Genomic DNA, 13997 nt, shown 5'->3' with positions numbered 1-13997 from the left:
TGTGTGTGTGTGTGTGTGTGTGTGTGTGTGTGTGTGTGTGTGTGTGTCCAGGAAGAGCAGAATGGGCTGGGGGAGGGGAGGAAGATCCTTTTGTCAAAATAGACCTCCTGAATGCTTTTAAGGGCCTGCAGTTGGATGAGTAAATATTTTCCCTTTCAGATGAAAGGTGCAATCATCGCCGTTTTTTAATTACTTTAATTAGAAAAGATTGCCTTAATCTTTTACTTATCTGTACTATTGTGGGAACTGCCAGAAAATGAAGTGCAGGGAAAACAGGTGGAGTTTGACCTTTGCTCTAAGCATCTTGAATTTCTTCTAGGCGGGTAATTAAGAAGAATCAGGGGAAGTTCCTTGCAGAATCTAGGAAACGCAAACACACACAGAATCATAGATACAAGGGCACTCTCCCTTGTACTCCTGCTCTCTCTTGCACACACACACACACACACACACACAGGCACACTCTGATGCACATGTGTGCACATGAGTGGAAGGAAAACTGGACCCTGATATGGCAAACCAGAAAGTCCCAACTTGGAGGGCTCAGTTCCTGCTCCCAGCCCTGAGAGGTGGCTTAATGAGTTTCCCAGGGTGGCCTAAAATGATTAATTAAGCAGACAGCTCCCCACCCCCTCCCCAAACAACGGAAACCAAGTAACGGTCTGTTTAGGGAGGGAGCAGTGGGCCCCCCTCAACACACACACACTCCAGGGGCGGTTGGGGACATGGTGTAAGAGCCGGGAGCCCCAGATAAGGGACAATAGCAACGGCCTGTAACGGCCATCAAGGCTCACCCTGGCTGGCAGGGCTGGGCCCAGGGGATGGCCTCCCTCTGCTCCTGGCCTCTGACCTCCCTGTGTCTGGCCACTGCCCACATTCAAGGGGATCCTTGGAAGGATGGTGAAGCAGGCATTATCTCTGGCCTCCCTCCCTCTCAGGGCACCCTACTTGTTCCCATTTCTATCATGCACCATTTTCCGGGCTCATTGTTGTGCACTGGGAAGGATTCTGGAGGCTGCCTGGGTGTCCAGACCCATAGACATGGGGCACAAACATCAGGGAAAGAGGAAAAGAGGGTAGAGAGGGCCCCTCTGGGGCTTCCAGAATCACCTGTGTCGGGGCACCTGCTCTGTCTTTCCAGCTGTCAGGGCCCCCGGAGCCCAGCAGTGAGCAGTCACTGTTACAACAAACAGGTCCTGAGCTGAGCGTGCCCAGTGCCCAGGCTGCCATGGTGAGCAGCGCTCTCAGTCAGGCGCGCAGGCCCTGCCTGGGGATGCACATCAGCTCTGAGGGAGTCCTAGAATACGGGCAACTCCTGGACACAAGCAGGGCTCGTGCTTTGGGAGCTTCTTCCCAGGGGGTCTCTTTTTCAGGGGCACCTCCACTTCCTGCCTCTGTAACCCGGACCAGCTGCTCCCCATGGAAGCTTCCCTCAGGAGGTGCCCCGAGGATGCCACTGGGTGCTGAACACGGGTCCTCTTTCCGCAGACAAAGGCATGGCTTCCTTTCCAGTCAGTCATGTCCACTGGAGACAGACAAGGACAGGGACACAGCTGGGGTTTTGGCGACTGCCCTGGGTCTTATAAACAGGCCTTGTGAAGGGCACAGGGGCTCCGACATCGGCCCAGGCCCAGCCAGCCTGGAGGGGAGGGAGGAGGTGCAGGTGGGAGCGGTGGTGGGGGGCGCCAACAGTGTTTGCCTTTCTAAAGCACTCCGGGTGCTCAGGCTGGATTTCCAGCCTCGTGTTTGCAGCCTGGGCAGCCACTCCTCGGTTACGTCCTCCGCCTGTCCACGTGCCTCTCTCGACAGGTGCCCGTCGGTGTGCGTGTGTTCCGCCTGTGTGTCTGAGCACACCTGTGGGTGTGGGTCTCTCTGTGTCTGTGCCTGGCCCTCCTAGAAAAATGAATCTCGCCTCCAGTTTGTGTGAGCCTTTCTACCTAAAACATTTGCTAAAATGAACCTGCTGAAAAAGCTTGCACAATGATTTTTTTTTCTGTCCCTGGCATGGGCACGAACACCAGCGGGTCTCCATGGTCAATTTAGGAAGCTTGGGAAAACATTGCTTGTAATTAAAAGTCTAGAAGGGCCTCAATTAAGGCAGTGTTTGCCCTGCCGGGCCCCGTTCCCAAATCCCACTCGGCAGCATTCCTCTGTTGGCTGGAAAAGGCCTTTGATTTGAACCAAATGTTCAGCAGCCACACTGGACCGGGCCCTGGCACCGCTGTGCTGCTCGCTGCTCAGGGCACAGGCCAGCCTCTGCCCCCGGGCCTGTCACGGGAGACTTTGGGCTTTGTCCCTCCCTCCTGACTTCCCAGCTCCTCTGTGATCTGAGCTCTGACTTCTGGAGTGGCAGAGCTCCCTGAAAGATGGGGACGCCGAGGCCACCCCAGCACCCCTCCCCACCCTGGGAGGTAGAGCTCACACTAAGACTTAGAGGCCACAAGTCACCAAGGCTGAGGCAGCAATGGTCAGTGTCATAAGAAGGTGGGGTTCGGGGTGCAACAAGCAATAGGCCGGTACCCCTTCTTACTCCACAGAGGCCGCCTCCATCAGAGCAGAGGCCTGGCCTTACCTGCAGCCACTGCAGAGGGCTCCAGACCCCAGAGAATATAGGACCTGGCAGGAAGGGGTCGGGAAATAGCATGAGCCTCTGACCTCTTTAATTCCTTGGGATTAAAGATACACAGCTCAGCTAACTGGGACGGGGCCCAGGGTGCCACGTTTGCCCCCCTCCTGCTGGTGAGGGTGAGGCAGCCAATGACACAAACATGGGGGCAGAGGGCACTACTTCCTCCCTGGAGCAAAGGCTCAGGCGCTCAGCTGGGTGGGCGGGAAAGAGAAGTGCTGAGTCAGCTCAGATCCACGTGGATCTTCCTTCCCAGGACAGGCGCACGCTCACACTCTCCCACACCCCCACCCCCTGCTTGCACACACGCTGGATTTACAACCACACTTGCTGCCTTTCACAGTTGTGTACCCATGTTCACAGGGTACACACTCTCTCTCTCTCTCTCCCTCCCCCCCGCCACCCCTCAGTCCTCAGTATCCCAGGTCACAGCCACCCACACAAACACATTCCTCCGCCCATTGCACTGACACCCATTCACAGTCACAGCCATGGCTACAACCAGACACGTAGATTTCATAACAAGGATCTGCAGGCCCCACGCAGGACTCTGTGGTCTCCAGCAGCTCTGACCCCTCTCAGTGAGGAAGGAGCCCCCACGAAGGCAGAGGGTCCAGGGTGTGATGCCAGGACCAGGCCCTGGGCCCCGTGGGTGTGGGGTGGAGAGTGCATGGACATCTTAGGAGGGCGGCCGAGGTGTCCATCCCTGCAGGCCTCACCCCTGCAGCAGGGGAATGGCAGGGGAAGGGTTACAGGCTAACTAGAAAAAACAATTACTAACGGGAAAGGCAGCACATTCCAGCCCTGCTTAGCAGAGCCGCCAGGGCCGTGGGTGGTTCTTGGATTATGCATTTCCTTGAAAACAAAAAGGAGAGTTCAGGGCAGTTCAGCTGTGCCCTGAATCTCACTCCGGGGCCGTTGTCCCCAGCCCCTTCACAGCCCGCGTGCCTACACACACGCACACGCAGCCCCACTGGCCCGGCCACATGTCTGCTGGGAAATGGAGAGCATGAATACCCCCTAAAGCCTGCAAGAAAAGCGAGGGCAGACGCAGAAGAATTGAAGAAGGGTGGGGATCGGGGAAGGGAGTTGGGATATCGGAACCCTTGTTGTCTGGAAATCTCCCTTCTGCGGGTGAGGCTGTGGGAACGTTGGCTCATCCTCTCACCAGCACTGCATGGAGCCCCCACTCTGTGTCAAGCATTGTCCCAGGCCTGGGGTTCCCCTTGAAGGCTGGGAAGACCCGGTCCCCCTATTTCCCCCGGGTGGTGTCTTCTACCCATCTGTCTCAGGTCCCACACTGTCTTTCCTCAAAAATCTCGTCTCCTGATGGACTCTGATCACCATATTTATACGGAGGAGTGGGAGGCTGATAAGCCTCAAGGGAGACCCTCCCAGGCTGCTTTACTTTTTTTTTTCTTCTTTTTTTATCCATGACACAGCCTCAGGAGGTTTTGAGGACATATGCCCCTGATTTACTTTTTAACCAGGACAGAGATGGTGGTTGGTGCCTCCCTGTGGAGAACAGGAGGGGACAGCCATCTTGCCGTAAACAGAGAACAGAATCTCACGGCCTCTGAGTCTGAACAGGTATGTCCCATTCAGCTATGTCCCATACCTAGCTATGCCCTCTAGCACGGGCTCCTCTGAACCCTGCCAAAGCCCCCGTGAGTCGGCAAGGGAAGCATTATAGTCCCCATCACAAATGGGGAAACTGAGGTTTGGAGAGGGATAAAAATCGCTCAAGCCGATGTGCAGGCTGCCTCCCGCTTAGAGTTGCCTCCCTCTCCTCAGTGCTCTGAATGGCTGCCTCATTCCTGTCTTTCAGGCCTCAGCTTAAACACTGACCCTCCAAGAAGCTCTGTGGCAACCTATCTGAAACAGTCCACCCCTTCTAGCCTCCCTGTTGTTTCCCCTCCGGCACATGTTGATTTGTGGGGAAGGTGGGTGAGGTCGTGCTCTCTCACCCAGGCTGGAGTGCAGCGGCGTGATCATGGCTCACGGAATCCTTGGCCTCATGGGCTCAGGTGATCCTCCCCACTCAGCCTCCTGAGTGGCTGGAACTACATGCGCGTGCCACCACACCCAGCTGATTGTTGTTGCTGTTATTTGTAGACATGGGGTCTTGCTTTGAGGCCCAGGCTGGTCTTGAACTCCTGGCCTCATGTGATCCTCCCACCTCAGCCTCCTAAACTGCTGGGATTAAAGGCAGGAGAACACAGTAGGCACTCAACAAATATTTGTGGACTCTGTAAACAACTGAATGGCTCTGTGGCTGTGGTAGGCAGAGCCAGGCCTGGAATCCTTGAAGCCTTGGCCTCCACTCAGATGGGTGGCTGCCCTTGTCCATCAAACTCCCTCCAAGACAGAGGAAAGGGGATGCTCAGAGGCTTTCTCCATTCCAGCCTTGGGCTATACCCCAAACAGCCTAAACTTAAAAAAAAAAAACAGATTCCACAGTTGAGCTGCATGTGGATTATGCAAGGACCAGACGCCCAGTAGACAGGGTGTGCCAGAGGCTTATACCTGATGGGACCTCAAAAGAGGGCCAGGGGGCCGGCTGATGCATGCCGTGTAGACGTATTCACTCACTCCATTCCGTGGACATTTTCCAGGTGCTGAGCATGGCTCTCGGATCCAGTGCCTGCCTCAGAGTGTGCACAGGCTTTTTAGGAGAGAGTCAAGAAATGAAGCTGGCGATGCCGTAAACCCGGAGCAGAATCTCACATCCAGCAAAGGACGAGACGATCTGGAGTGCCAGGAACAACTTCACTAAGAGATCAGAAGTGGTCTGAGAGCGGGGTTGACCCCAATAAGCCTGCCAGGCACAGGGAGCAGCACGTGAAAGGAGTAAGGACGAGCCTGGCAGGCCTGGGACATGCCAGCAGGTCACTAGGCCTGGATAGAAAGCTTGAGCATGGGGCTGGAGAAGGGATGGGCCCAGGTCACAGGGGGCAAAGTCTGCTGGCCCAGGAAGCCAGGGCTTCATAGGGTGGATGGTAGGGAGCCTGCCAGGGCTTTAAAGAGGGGAGAGATAGGAGCAGCTTAGCATTTTAGAAAGTTCACTCGACTGAAAATGTGCAGGAAGCACAAACCAAAGCACAAAGACAAAACAAGTTCAGAGGATGTGGCTGCCACCCAGGTGAGCAGGGAAAGCTTGGGCCTGGGGCCGGGGGGATGAAGATGAGGGGACAGATGTAAGAAATATTTAGGAGAGGTGTGAGAGGCTTGCGATAAACTGGCACGGGGGAGAAGGGCCAGGCTGGCGTTAAGGGTGAATTCCAGGATTGTGGCCGTCTCGGCTGAGTGGAGGGTGGCGGTGGGAATCCAGGCAGAGGCTGGTGTGCTGGCTTTGGCCGTGTGTCTGGCTGGCTGTTAGGAATGTGGGTCTGGAGAGGGAGGTGCTGGGCTGGAGCCCTGGAGAAGTTGGAACCCAGACGTCAGTGCTGCCTGGGAAGAGGATGAGGCGGGGAGCTGGAGTGCAGTGAGCATAGCGGACAGTGCCTTCCCTCTCTACTAAGCCAAACCTGAGCATGCTTCAAGATCCACTCACCCCATCCCAGCCCACGCCTGTGTGGGAGAGCATTCAGCAAAGACTGTCGGGAAGAGAGGTGCTTGCAACAAGGAGGGCAGTAGATTAGGATGGCAGAGGGCCTTGGATGCGGGGAGCAAGGGTGCAGAGGCAGGATTGCAGGCAGCGGACACATTTAAGAACTTAAGAGGCTTCCCTAGTCTGGGCCCAGTGTCCGCTCAGTGGCCCATAGGGAGTCCTGGGAGCAAGGGCTTGATGCTGGGAATGACCATTCCTTCTTGGGACGAACTCCAGCCTACTCCAGCACAGTGACCAGATGCCATGGCGGCACTCGCAACCCCCACAAGAGCTGTTACCCCAGGGCCTGCCCTGCCTGACCCAGGGAGGCACCTCTCCAGCCTCTTGTTTCTTTCCACAGTGGGCTTTCCAGGGGCTGAGTGCCGAGGCGCAGGAAGAAGGACAACTCCAGAAGCAGGAACCCTAAGCTGGGCAGTGTTTCCCACTCCCTTTCGTTTCCTTGGTGTTGAAGAGTGAATTTCACCTCCTTTCTCGTTTTCCTCTTTGCATTTTGTAGGACACACCACCTTGTCCAGCCGCAGTGGCCACAGTCCTCAGGCATCTGTCACCTGCTCTCAGCCCTTCTTTCTGAGGCACTCAGTAGTGGTCAGGAGAGGCCCTTGGGACGCCCCTTTGCATCCAAGACCCCAATACATTCCCACCTTTTTCCTGGTCTCCACATTCCAGCCCAGGCCTCTGTCCTGTCCCCAGAATTCCCAGAGAAGGGCCAGGGAGAGGGCTATAAGTTCTCTATAAGACCAGCAGACGCAGTTGGTTGACGCCCCTTGACTCTGCTGGTGGCAGGAACATTGCTGGTGGCCAGCAGCTGGTATTCCGCTCTGTCCCATGGGGCTGTGCCCAGTCAGCCTCAGATACCAGCAGATGGCCTCATCCTCTCTGGGATGCCCTGCCCCACTCATCTGGACCCCATTTCTGTTTCTGATATTCTGTCTCCTTATCTCCCTCCTCAGATTGGACAGTCCCTGTGGACCTGGGGTGCGGGGAGTGACCCAAGCCTCGATTCTGGCCAATGAGACTGCCCATCCAGGTGGAAACCATCACCTTAATTACCACGCCCCCTGGCCGCCAGAGGAGTCACGCAACACATAGCCTGCCTAATATGCCAGCCGAGTGGGGGAGGCCCCTGCGAAAAAGGCCCATGCTCCCCCAGCCACTCTTGGGGCCTGGAATAGCAAACCAGTCCCTGTCCTTTTGAGGCACTGTAAGGCCTGGGGCCTAGAATGTTCTTTGGCACAAGAGAAGTGGACGCTCAGGGGTCCAGTGGGAAGAGCCAGGTACCACCAGCCCAGAAGTAAGTCTAGCCAGGGAGGCGGCGTGCCCAAGGAACACTCCTGGCCTGCTGAGTCACAGGCATCCCGTAAGGCCCCAGTCCCTCACCTGCTCCCTGTAGCAGCTCACCCGGGACTCACTCTCTGCCGGCAGGGTGACGGGCCCTTGAAAGGCCTAAACCAGAGAGGCTGGAGGGGCTGAAGGCGGGAGCCAGCTGGCCCCAATCCTGTTCCCTCTGGAGCCCCTCGGTCCTAAGGCCAACCCTCAGGTGTGGCTTGTCTCCTTCTTAGAGGCTCCAGTGGACAGAGCTCCCCACTCCCACCCCACCGTCTTGTCCCAGAGATGGAAGAGAACTTGGGAGCAGCCCTCAGAACCAGAGGTACCTTCAAAACCATGCAGCACCACCAGCTGAAACCCAGGTCCCATGGGCTCTGCCACTCCCCATGCCAAGCAGGGGGAAGGAGGGTGTGGGGGACAGAAAAAGGAGTGGGCAGGGTGGGGCCATGGTGGTTTGGATTGAGATGAGCTGGACTTAGGTGTGTGACAGCTTTTCCCCTGGGCCCAAACTTATACCTTTGTTTTCCTGCTCTGGGCCTCTGTAAAAGGAGGATTGGGGATGGCATGTGCGCTGTTCAAATGCTGCTCTCAGAGCCCTGGCTCTCTGTGGCAGAGAAGCAGAGCCGCAGCAGCTCTGGGCTTAGGGCCATACACCGACCTGCACCACTAGGGTTTCATTTGCAGAACCAGCCCACAGCCGAGGGGCCTTTGGTCACCTCTGGGCAAGGTGATATCTGTGTCCTTCCTGGCCTGAACCTTGCAGAGATGGACAGCACCATATCTGCTGCTGGGGGAGAGGGGACACACCCAGAAGGAGGAACCGAAGAAACATACTTTATAAACCTTAGATTGAGTCTCAATACATATGTCCAGGACATGGAGGGATAAGACTGACCATGGGACATAGGCTCAGAATGAGGAGACCTAGAGGAAATGTGCACCCGTGCTCACTGTTACCTGCCTGTGTGCACACATATCCACCTGCACACATGCACACACACCTGCACACATGCACACACACACCTGCACACATGCACACACACGTGGACACACACACACACACATAGCTGCCCCTCACAGCCCTGCCTACATGGAAGGCACCAGCTAGAGGTATCTCCTCGCCTCTCGCTCTGGGCCCCACCTCACTCCCACCTACCTCCTCTCCGGACTCCTCAAGTTGACCTAGCAGAGCTGTGTCAGGAGATGAGGAAAACGTCTCTAACTGGTTTTCAAATATTTGGGTCTTGCTAAAGACCAACACATTTTTTTAAGTGTGTATAATTTGAGGGCAATTTGATCCATATGTTTCTGATTCCCCTGCACTTAAATCATCAAAATATTGATTTTTAAGAGCCATTTGATGTCTAAGGAATCTTTTTAATAAGCTTTTAAAGCTCTTTAAACCCAGAGCCTGGAGCCAGGGCCAGAGCTCAGGCTGTCCGCTGGCCAGCCGCACCCTCCCCTCCCCTGGGTCAGGACTACTTGGCGCTGAGTCTCACTGCCCCTCTTCCTGGCCTCCCTGCCTCCACAGGGTGCTGAACCTCCCAGGCATGCTGACAGAGGAGCCCAGCCCCTTCTGTTACAGACTTCTCTCCTGCTTCCTCAAAGTATGCCTAAGGCACGAACCAAGAGGAGCAGACGCGATCTTTACTTTTGAAAGGCTGCATAAAATTTAGCTGCATAAATGTGCTGTAATGTATTTAACCAACCCCTACTGAAGGCTGTTTAGGTCGTTTCCTGTGGCACACTTTTATGCACGTGTCTGATTGTTTCCTTTGGATCCATTTCTAGAAGTAAAAATACTGTGTCAAAAAGTGGACACACCTTACGTCCCTTTACTCATGAGTTGCCACATTATTTTCTAAAAGAGTACACCAATTCAAACTTCCACAGGCTCCTCCCGCCTCCCACTCCCGCCCCATACTCTTGAGTGGAATTCTCGTTATTCCTTTTCAAATGGTGCCATTCCATCTGCACATGTGGAAGCTCTCTAGCAAAGCAGTTAAGAGGAGGCTCTGGAACCAGAGAGCTTGGGTATGAATCCCAGTTCTGCTATGTCCTAATTGGGAAAGTTGCTTATTCTGTCCATGCCTCTGTTTTCTCATCTACAATTTGGGGGATAATAATGGCATCTACCAAATAAGTTTATTGTGAGGATGACATGAGATCATGGATATAAACTTAAACTACATAGAAAAGCGCCTGGTGCACAGTTTGTGTTCAGTAAATGATAGCTAGTATTGTTATCCTTTATGCTTTTTTTTCCAACCCAGAACACTTTTTGTCTGACCAACTGCCACCCACACATCAGACGCCCCGTCCTTGTTAGCGTTCCAACAATGCCCACCCCTTGATACACTGGCGATGCGTCCAGTGTATCTTTACACTTAGTATCTACCTTTCCCGCCACCTTGTCAGCTCCGAGAGGGCAGAGTTGGGGTTTCTTGAATTCCCAGGGCCTACTACAGTGCCTCACGTGCTGCAGACACCCAATAATTTTGTGTTGAAGTGAGCAGAACTGAATCGAACAGCCCGTGGCAGCTAGGGGTCACTTTTGACCCATAATTTCCAAAAATTCTATTCACCCACAAAGGGCAGAGATTTGCATCTTGAGGATAATCAAAAGAGTGCACTGAGGTTCTCACACAGCACAAAAAGGTGAGTCCCCAAGAAAAGTCCACAAATGTTTATGGGGATGGCAGCATCACTGGCGGCACCTCCGTGGCCAGTGTGGGTGGATGACACCGTTCTGGGGGGAATGTCCTGCTGCCGTCAACCATGAGCAAGGCCAGTCCCATGAGGCAAGCCCACCTCGTTATTCCTCTTCAATTTTTTCTTTCACTTCCAGATACTTTTTCCTTGCCTTTCCAACACAGAAAGGACGGTGCCTCTTCCTTTTGTGACCCTGTGCTAGACACATAAGTGCTGGGCATTTGGCAAATGAGGCATGAACGGTGCTCCTCCTTCTCATGATGTGGAAATCTTGGAGAGCAACCACGATTCTGCAGATGACTAGGAAGTGCCTTCCTGTCACATCCACTGCTCTGTGCTGGAGAAGCCCATCACTACACACCCACCTCACAGGGCAGTCTGGAGATACGTGCTATTGTACATGTGATTCGTGGCCCATGGGTTCCCCAGAAGCTCACTAGAGCCTGGACATCCCAGAGGAAGGCCCCAGCCTCCAGGTAGGATCTGAATTCCAGGAGACCAGGCAGAGCAGCACCTCTCATTTCCTTCCTCTAGCTCCCAGTGACTCCGTCCCACACTCACAAGGGAGCCCAATTCTGCCCAAAAAGTCCTGTTGCAATTCAAATCAATTCGACTCAACCTCAACAATACTAGCATTGTGCAAGCCAGAGCTGAGGACCTGGGCAGACAGACACATGAAGCAGGCTGTTACCAAGGCACAGCGTAAGAAGTGCTCTTAGAGAATTACAGTGACCCCTACCCCAGCAAACACCAATTTCTTGTACTTTGATTTCCAACATCACTTTCTATTCATGTGGTTCATTATGGAAGAGAATATGTACTGCTCTCTATCACAACTTCATTGTTCACGGGGGTGAGCGTGCATGTGTGTTTCTGTGTGTGTTTTCATGTATGCATACATCTGTGTGTGTGTGTGTGTGTGTGTGTGTGTGTGTGTGTGTGTGTGTGTTTAGGATTTAAGTTCCTGGAGGGTAAAGATCATATGGTGAGTTTCCCTGACTCTTCCACAGACCTTACACAGGGCTAGTCAAAAAGCTGCTATTCAATAAACACATCAATTAATGAACGAACAAACACCAAACCTAAACTCCCCTGCTCAGGCTGAGATCTGGGAAGAGGGTTAGCCTGGGCATCAGGATTTGTGCATTTGAAATGTGGTGGCTCCTGGGGGACATGAGCAGGACTTGCTCTCTCTCTCTGGTCCTCAGTGGCAATCACTGTGCTGTGAAGGAGTTGAATTAATGATCTCTAGGGTTCTCTCAGGCTCTGGAAACACTTTGGTCTCCCTCCCACAGTAGGGTTTGTTCCCAATTGCCCTCCCTACTCAGCCCCTCCAGAGGCAGGGCTCATGAGACTCACAAAGGCCCCCAATCTAGCTGGGGGAGGACCTTTTGTTCCCCTGCCTCATAGGGCTCAGGGCTATTTTGTCAAAATTCTCCAGGAAAAGAGAAAAAGCACAGAGGCTTTCGCTAAAGCCCAGTGGGCAGGTCTCTCTGAGGACAGGGATTAAGTTTGTCTCTGTTGATCTCCCCTCCAGTCAACGCTCCTGTCTGGGAACCAGCTTCGGATTTTCTAGGGTTTATCCTCCCTCATATGTTTCCATTACCTTTGCATTACCCTTGCGCCATTTTTAGTGTTCCCTTTGGAGTGCCTTTGCAAAGCAGAATAGATCTCAAAAGAACAAAGCAAACTTTGGTCCAGGCTCATTCTAAATGAATTCCTTCTTCCTTCAACAATGCCATCTTAGGAAAGAATAGAGACACTCCTGACTCCCAGGCTGGGGCATTTCTGCCAGACCCTCCCACCAGACCTAAAAGACCATCGCTACTGGAGAGGAGGGGGGACAGTCTTGAAGTGTCCCAGCTTTCCTTCATCACAGCCCAGGAAAATTTCAGGCTCTGATGGAGCTGATGGTGATGGGTTTGTGGATTGACCTTTAGAGGATTATCTGGATTTGGAAGGGTCACTTAAGGGTCAGTAAGTCTGGGAGGACCAAGCCTAATTCCACAGAGAAGAAGTGGGCAGAAGGGTCTCTGTCTCCAAGTGACCCTTTCTTTCTTGGAACTGTTTGTCTACCCAGGGAAAGAGGCCTGATGCCTTAAAAAGGTCTTACTCCGCACCTCAAGCAATCTGCTTTGGGCTATGAGTTGTCATTTCTACTGAACACCACAGTAATGGGAATGTGAGCTTTATGTAGAGAGTAGATGATGCTTTTGAGTCAATTGTGTGATTTTTAAAATGCAGATTTTTAAAATCCTAATGTTCTGAAATGGGAGAAACATTGATTTTTCAATATTCAAACAGGACAATCTTTTAAAAATAAATCTTTGGAGTTCATGATCAATTGGAGGTTTTAGGTTGTTGATTGATTAGGGGAATGCTGATAACAAGATTGGCCTATTGTATGCATCTCTTACAATATTTGGCTACATCTGCTTCCAACAGGGCAGAGTGTAGGATCAGAGATGATATTCCTAGATATTTGCAGAGGTCTGTTACAACTTATAAGGAGAGAGCTGATGAATTCCCAAAGGTGTTGATTTTACTGTCACTAAGATTGAGGGCAGGACTTTGGACTAGGGAAATTCAAGTGCTTTAGAAAGTTTGGCTGACTTTAACTTGAGAATTCTGTTTATCCTTTCTGTTTTGTCTGAAGATGGGGAGGTGGTATAGACAGAGGAAATTTTGAGTAAACATGAATGTCTTGCAGAGTACTTTAATGACTATCTCAGTAAAATAAGGATACTTACCTCTGGATCAGTAGATTGGGACTTTCCTGTAGGAAATACAAAGTTTAATGGCTTTTTATTTTATGCTCTTGAACAAAGAAAGCCTTCAACACATTTGAAAACAAACATGCAAACAAAAACAAAAACTAGAGAACATATTCATATTCCATCACAGAGGATAATTGTATAAAATTCATTTGGAGGTTTCCAAATGGGCCTTGAGGTCTTGATTCCCATCCGTGCCCCACCTTTACTGTTTTGCCAAAATTATGTTGCTTGCGGGTGAGATGTATACTAGACAGGGCTCAGAAAACTGTTGGCCACAGGCCAATTCTGAGCCATAGTGTTTTTTTATAAATAAAGTTTTGTCGGAACGCAGCCATGCCTTTCTGTTTATGCACTGTCTGTTGCTGCTTTTATACCGTAATGGCAGAGTTCAGTAATTTGCTACAGAGATCATGTGGCCCCAAACACCTAAAGTATTGACTAAACTCACTCTTTATAGAAAAAGCTTATCAACCTCTGGTCCAAGATATCTCTAAGACGGACAATTTTGGTCATATTAAAAGTTCCTCAATGTGGTCACTGTAATTCCAGACTATACTCAGTGGAGTTGTGCTGTTTTGTAGGATATGCCTGAGAATTAGTGTTACAGTAAGCCTCGTTCAAAAAGTGGGTGTCCAGACTGTGGAGGGGTGGACTTGGACTGAGATGACCCCACGCAAGTTGGTCACAGTCAGTCAAGTGTGTTTCTTCTCTACCTCCTGTCTTGGGCTCCCAACAAGAGAGGCTGGCTACCTCTACCTGCTGTCCTCAGCAAAATGAGGTTTTGGGGATTCTGTCTCCCAAATCAACTCTCAAGAAAACAAAGTCAGGATGGAGGAAAAAATAGAGTTTGTAACATTTTCAGAAGGTGACCCAAGGTAAAGCTCATCTTCTGAAGGCCACCAGCCTAGCAAGACCTTAAACTTGTCATCCTTGGGGCTAGTTTTGG

The 13997-nt window shown here is 52.1% G+C and overlaps 2 long non-coding RNA genes across 2 annotated transcripts in view; one reads left to right on the top strand and one right to left on the bottom strand.

Moving 5' to 3' along the window:
* LOC116524236 overlaps positions 1 to 2908 on the bottom strand; it is a 15111-nt gene extending 12203 nt beyond the window's left edge. Inside the window, exon 1 of the long non-coding RNA XR_004257231.1 lies at positions 2573 to 2908. This is a non-coding gene — a long non-coding RNA (uncharacterized LOC116524236). The remainder of the gene's footprint in view (positions 1 to 2572) is intronic.
* A 2736-nt stretch (positions 2909 to 5644) lies between these two features.
* LOC116524235 lies at positions 5645 to 9808 on the top strand. The gene is made up of 2 exons (XR_004257230.1): positions 5645 to 5768; positions 7796 to 9808. It is a non-coding gene; the product is annotated as an uncharacterized LOC116524235 (long non-coding RNA).
* The last annotated feature ends 4189 nt before the right edge of the window (positions 9809 to 13997 follow it).

Source organism: Sapajus apella, unplaced genomic scaffold, assembly GCF_009761245.1.
Source record: "Sapajus apella isolate SASKATOON/1434 unplaced genomic scaffold, GSC_monkey_1.0 scaffold44, whole genome shotgun sequence".
Lineage (NCBI taxonomy): Eukaryota > Metazoa > Chordata > Mammalia > Primates > Cebidae > Sapajus > Sapajus apella.
Note: the sequence above shows the minus strand (reverse complement) of the source record. Positions and strands in the feature narration are given on the sequence as shown.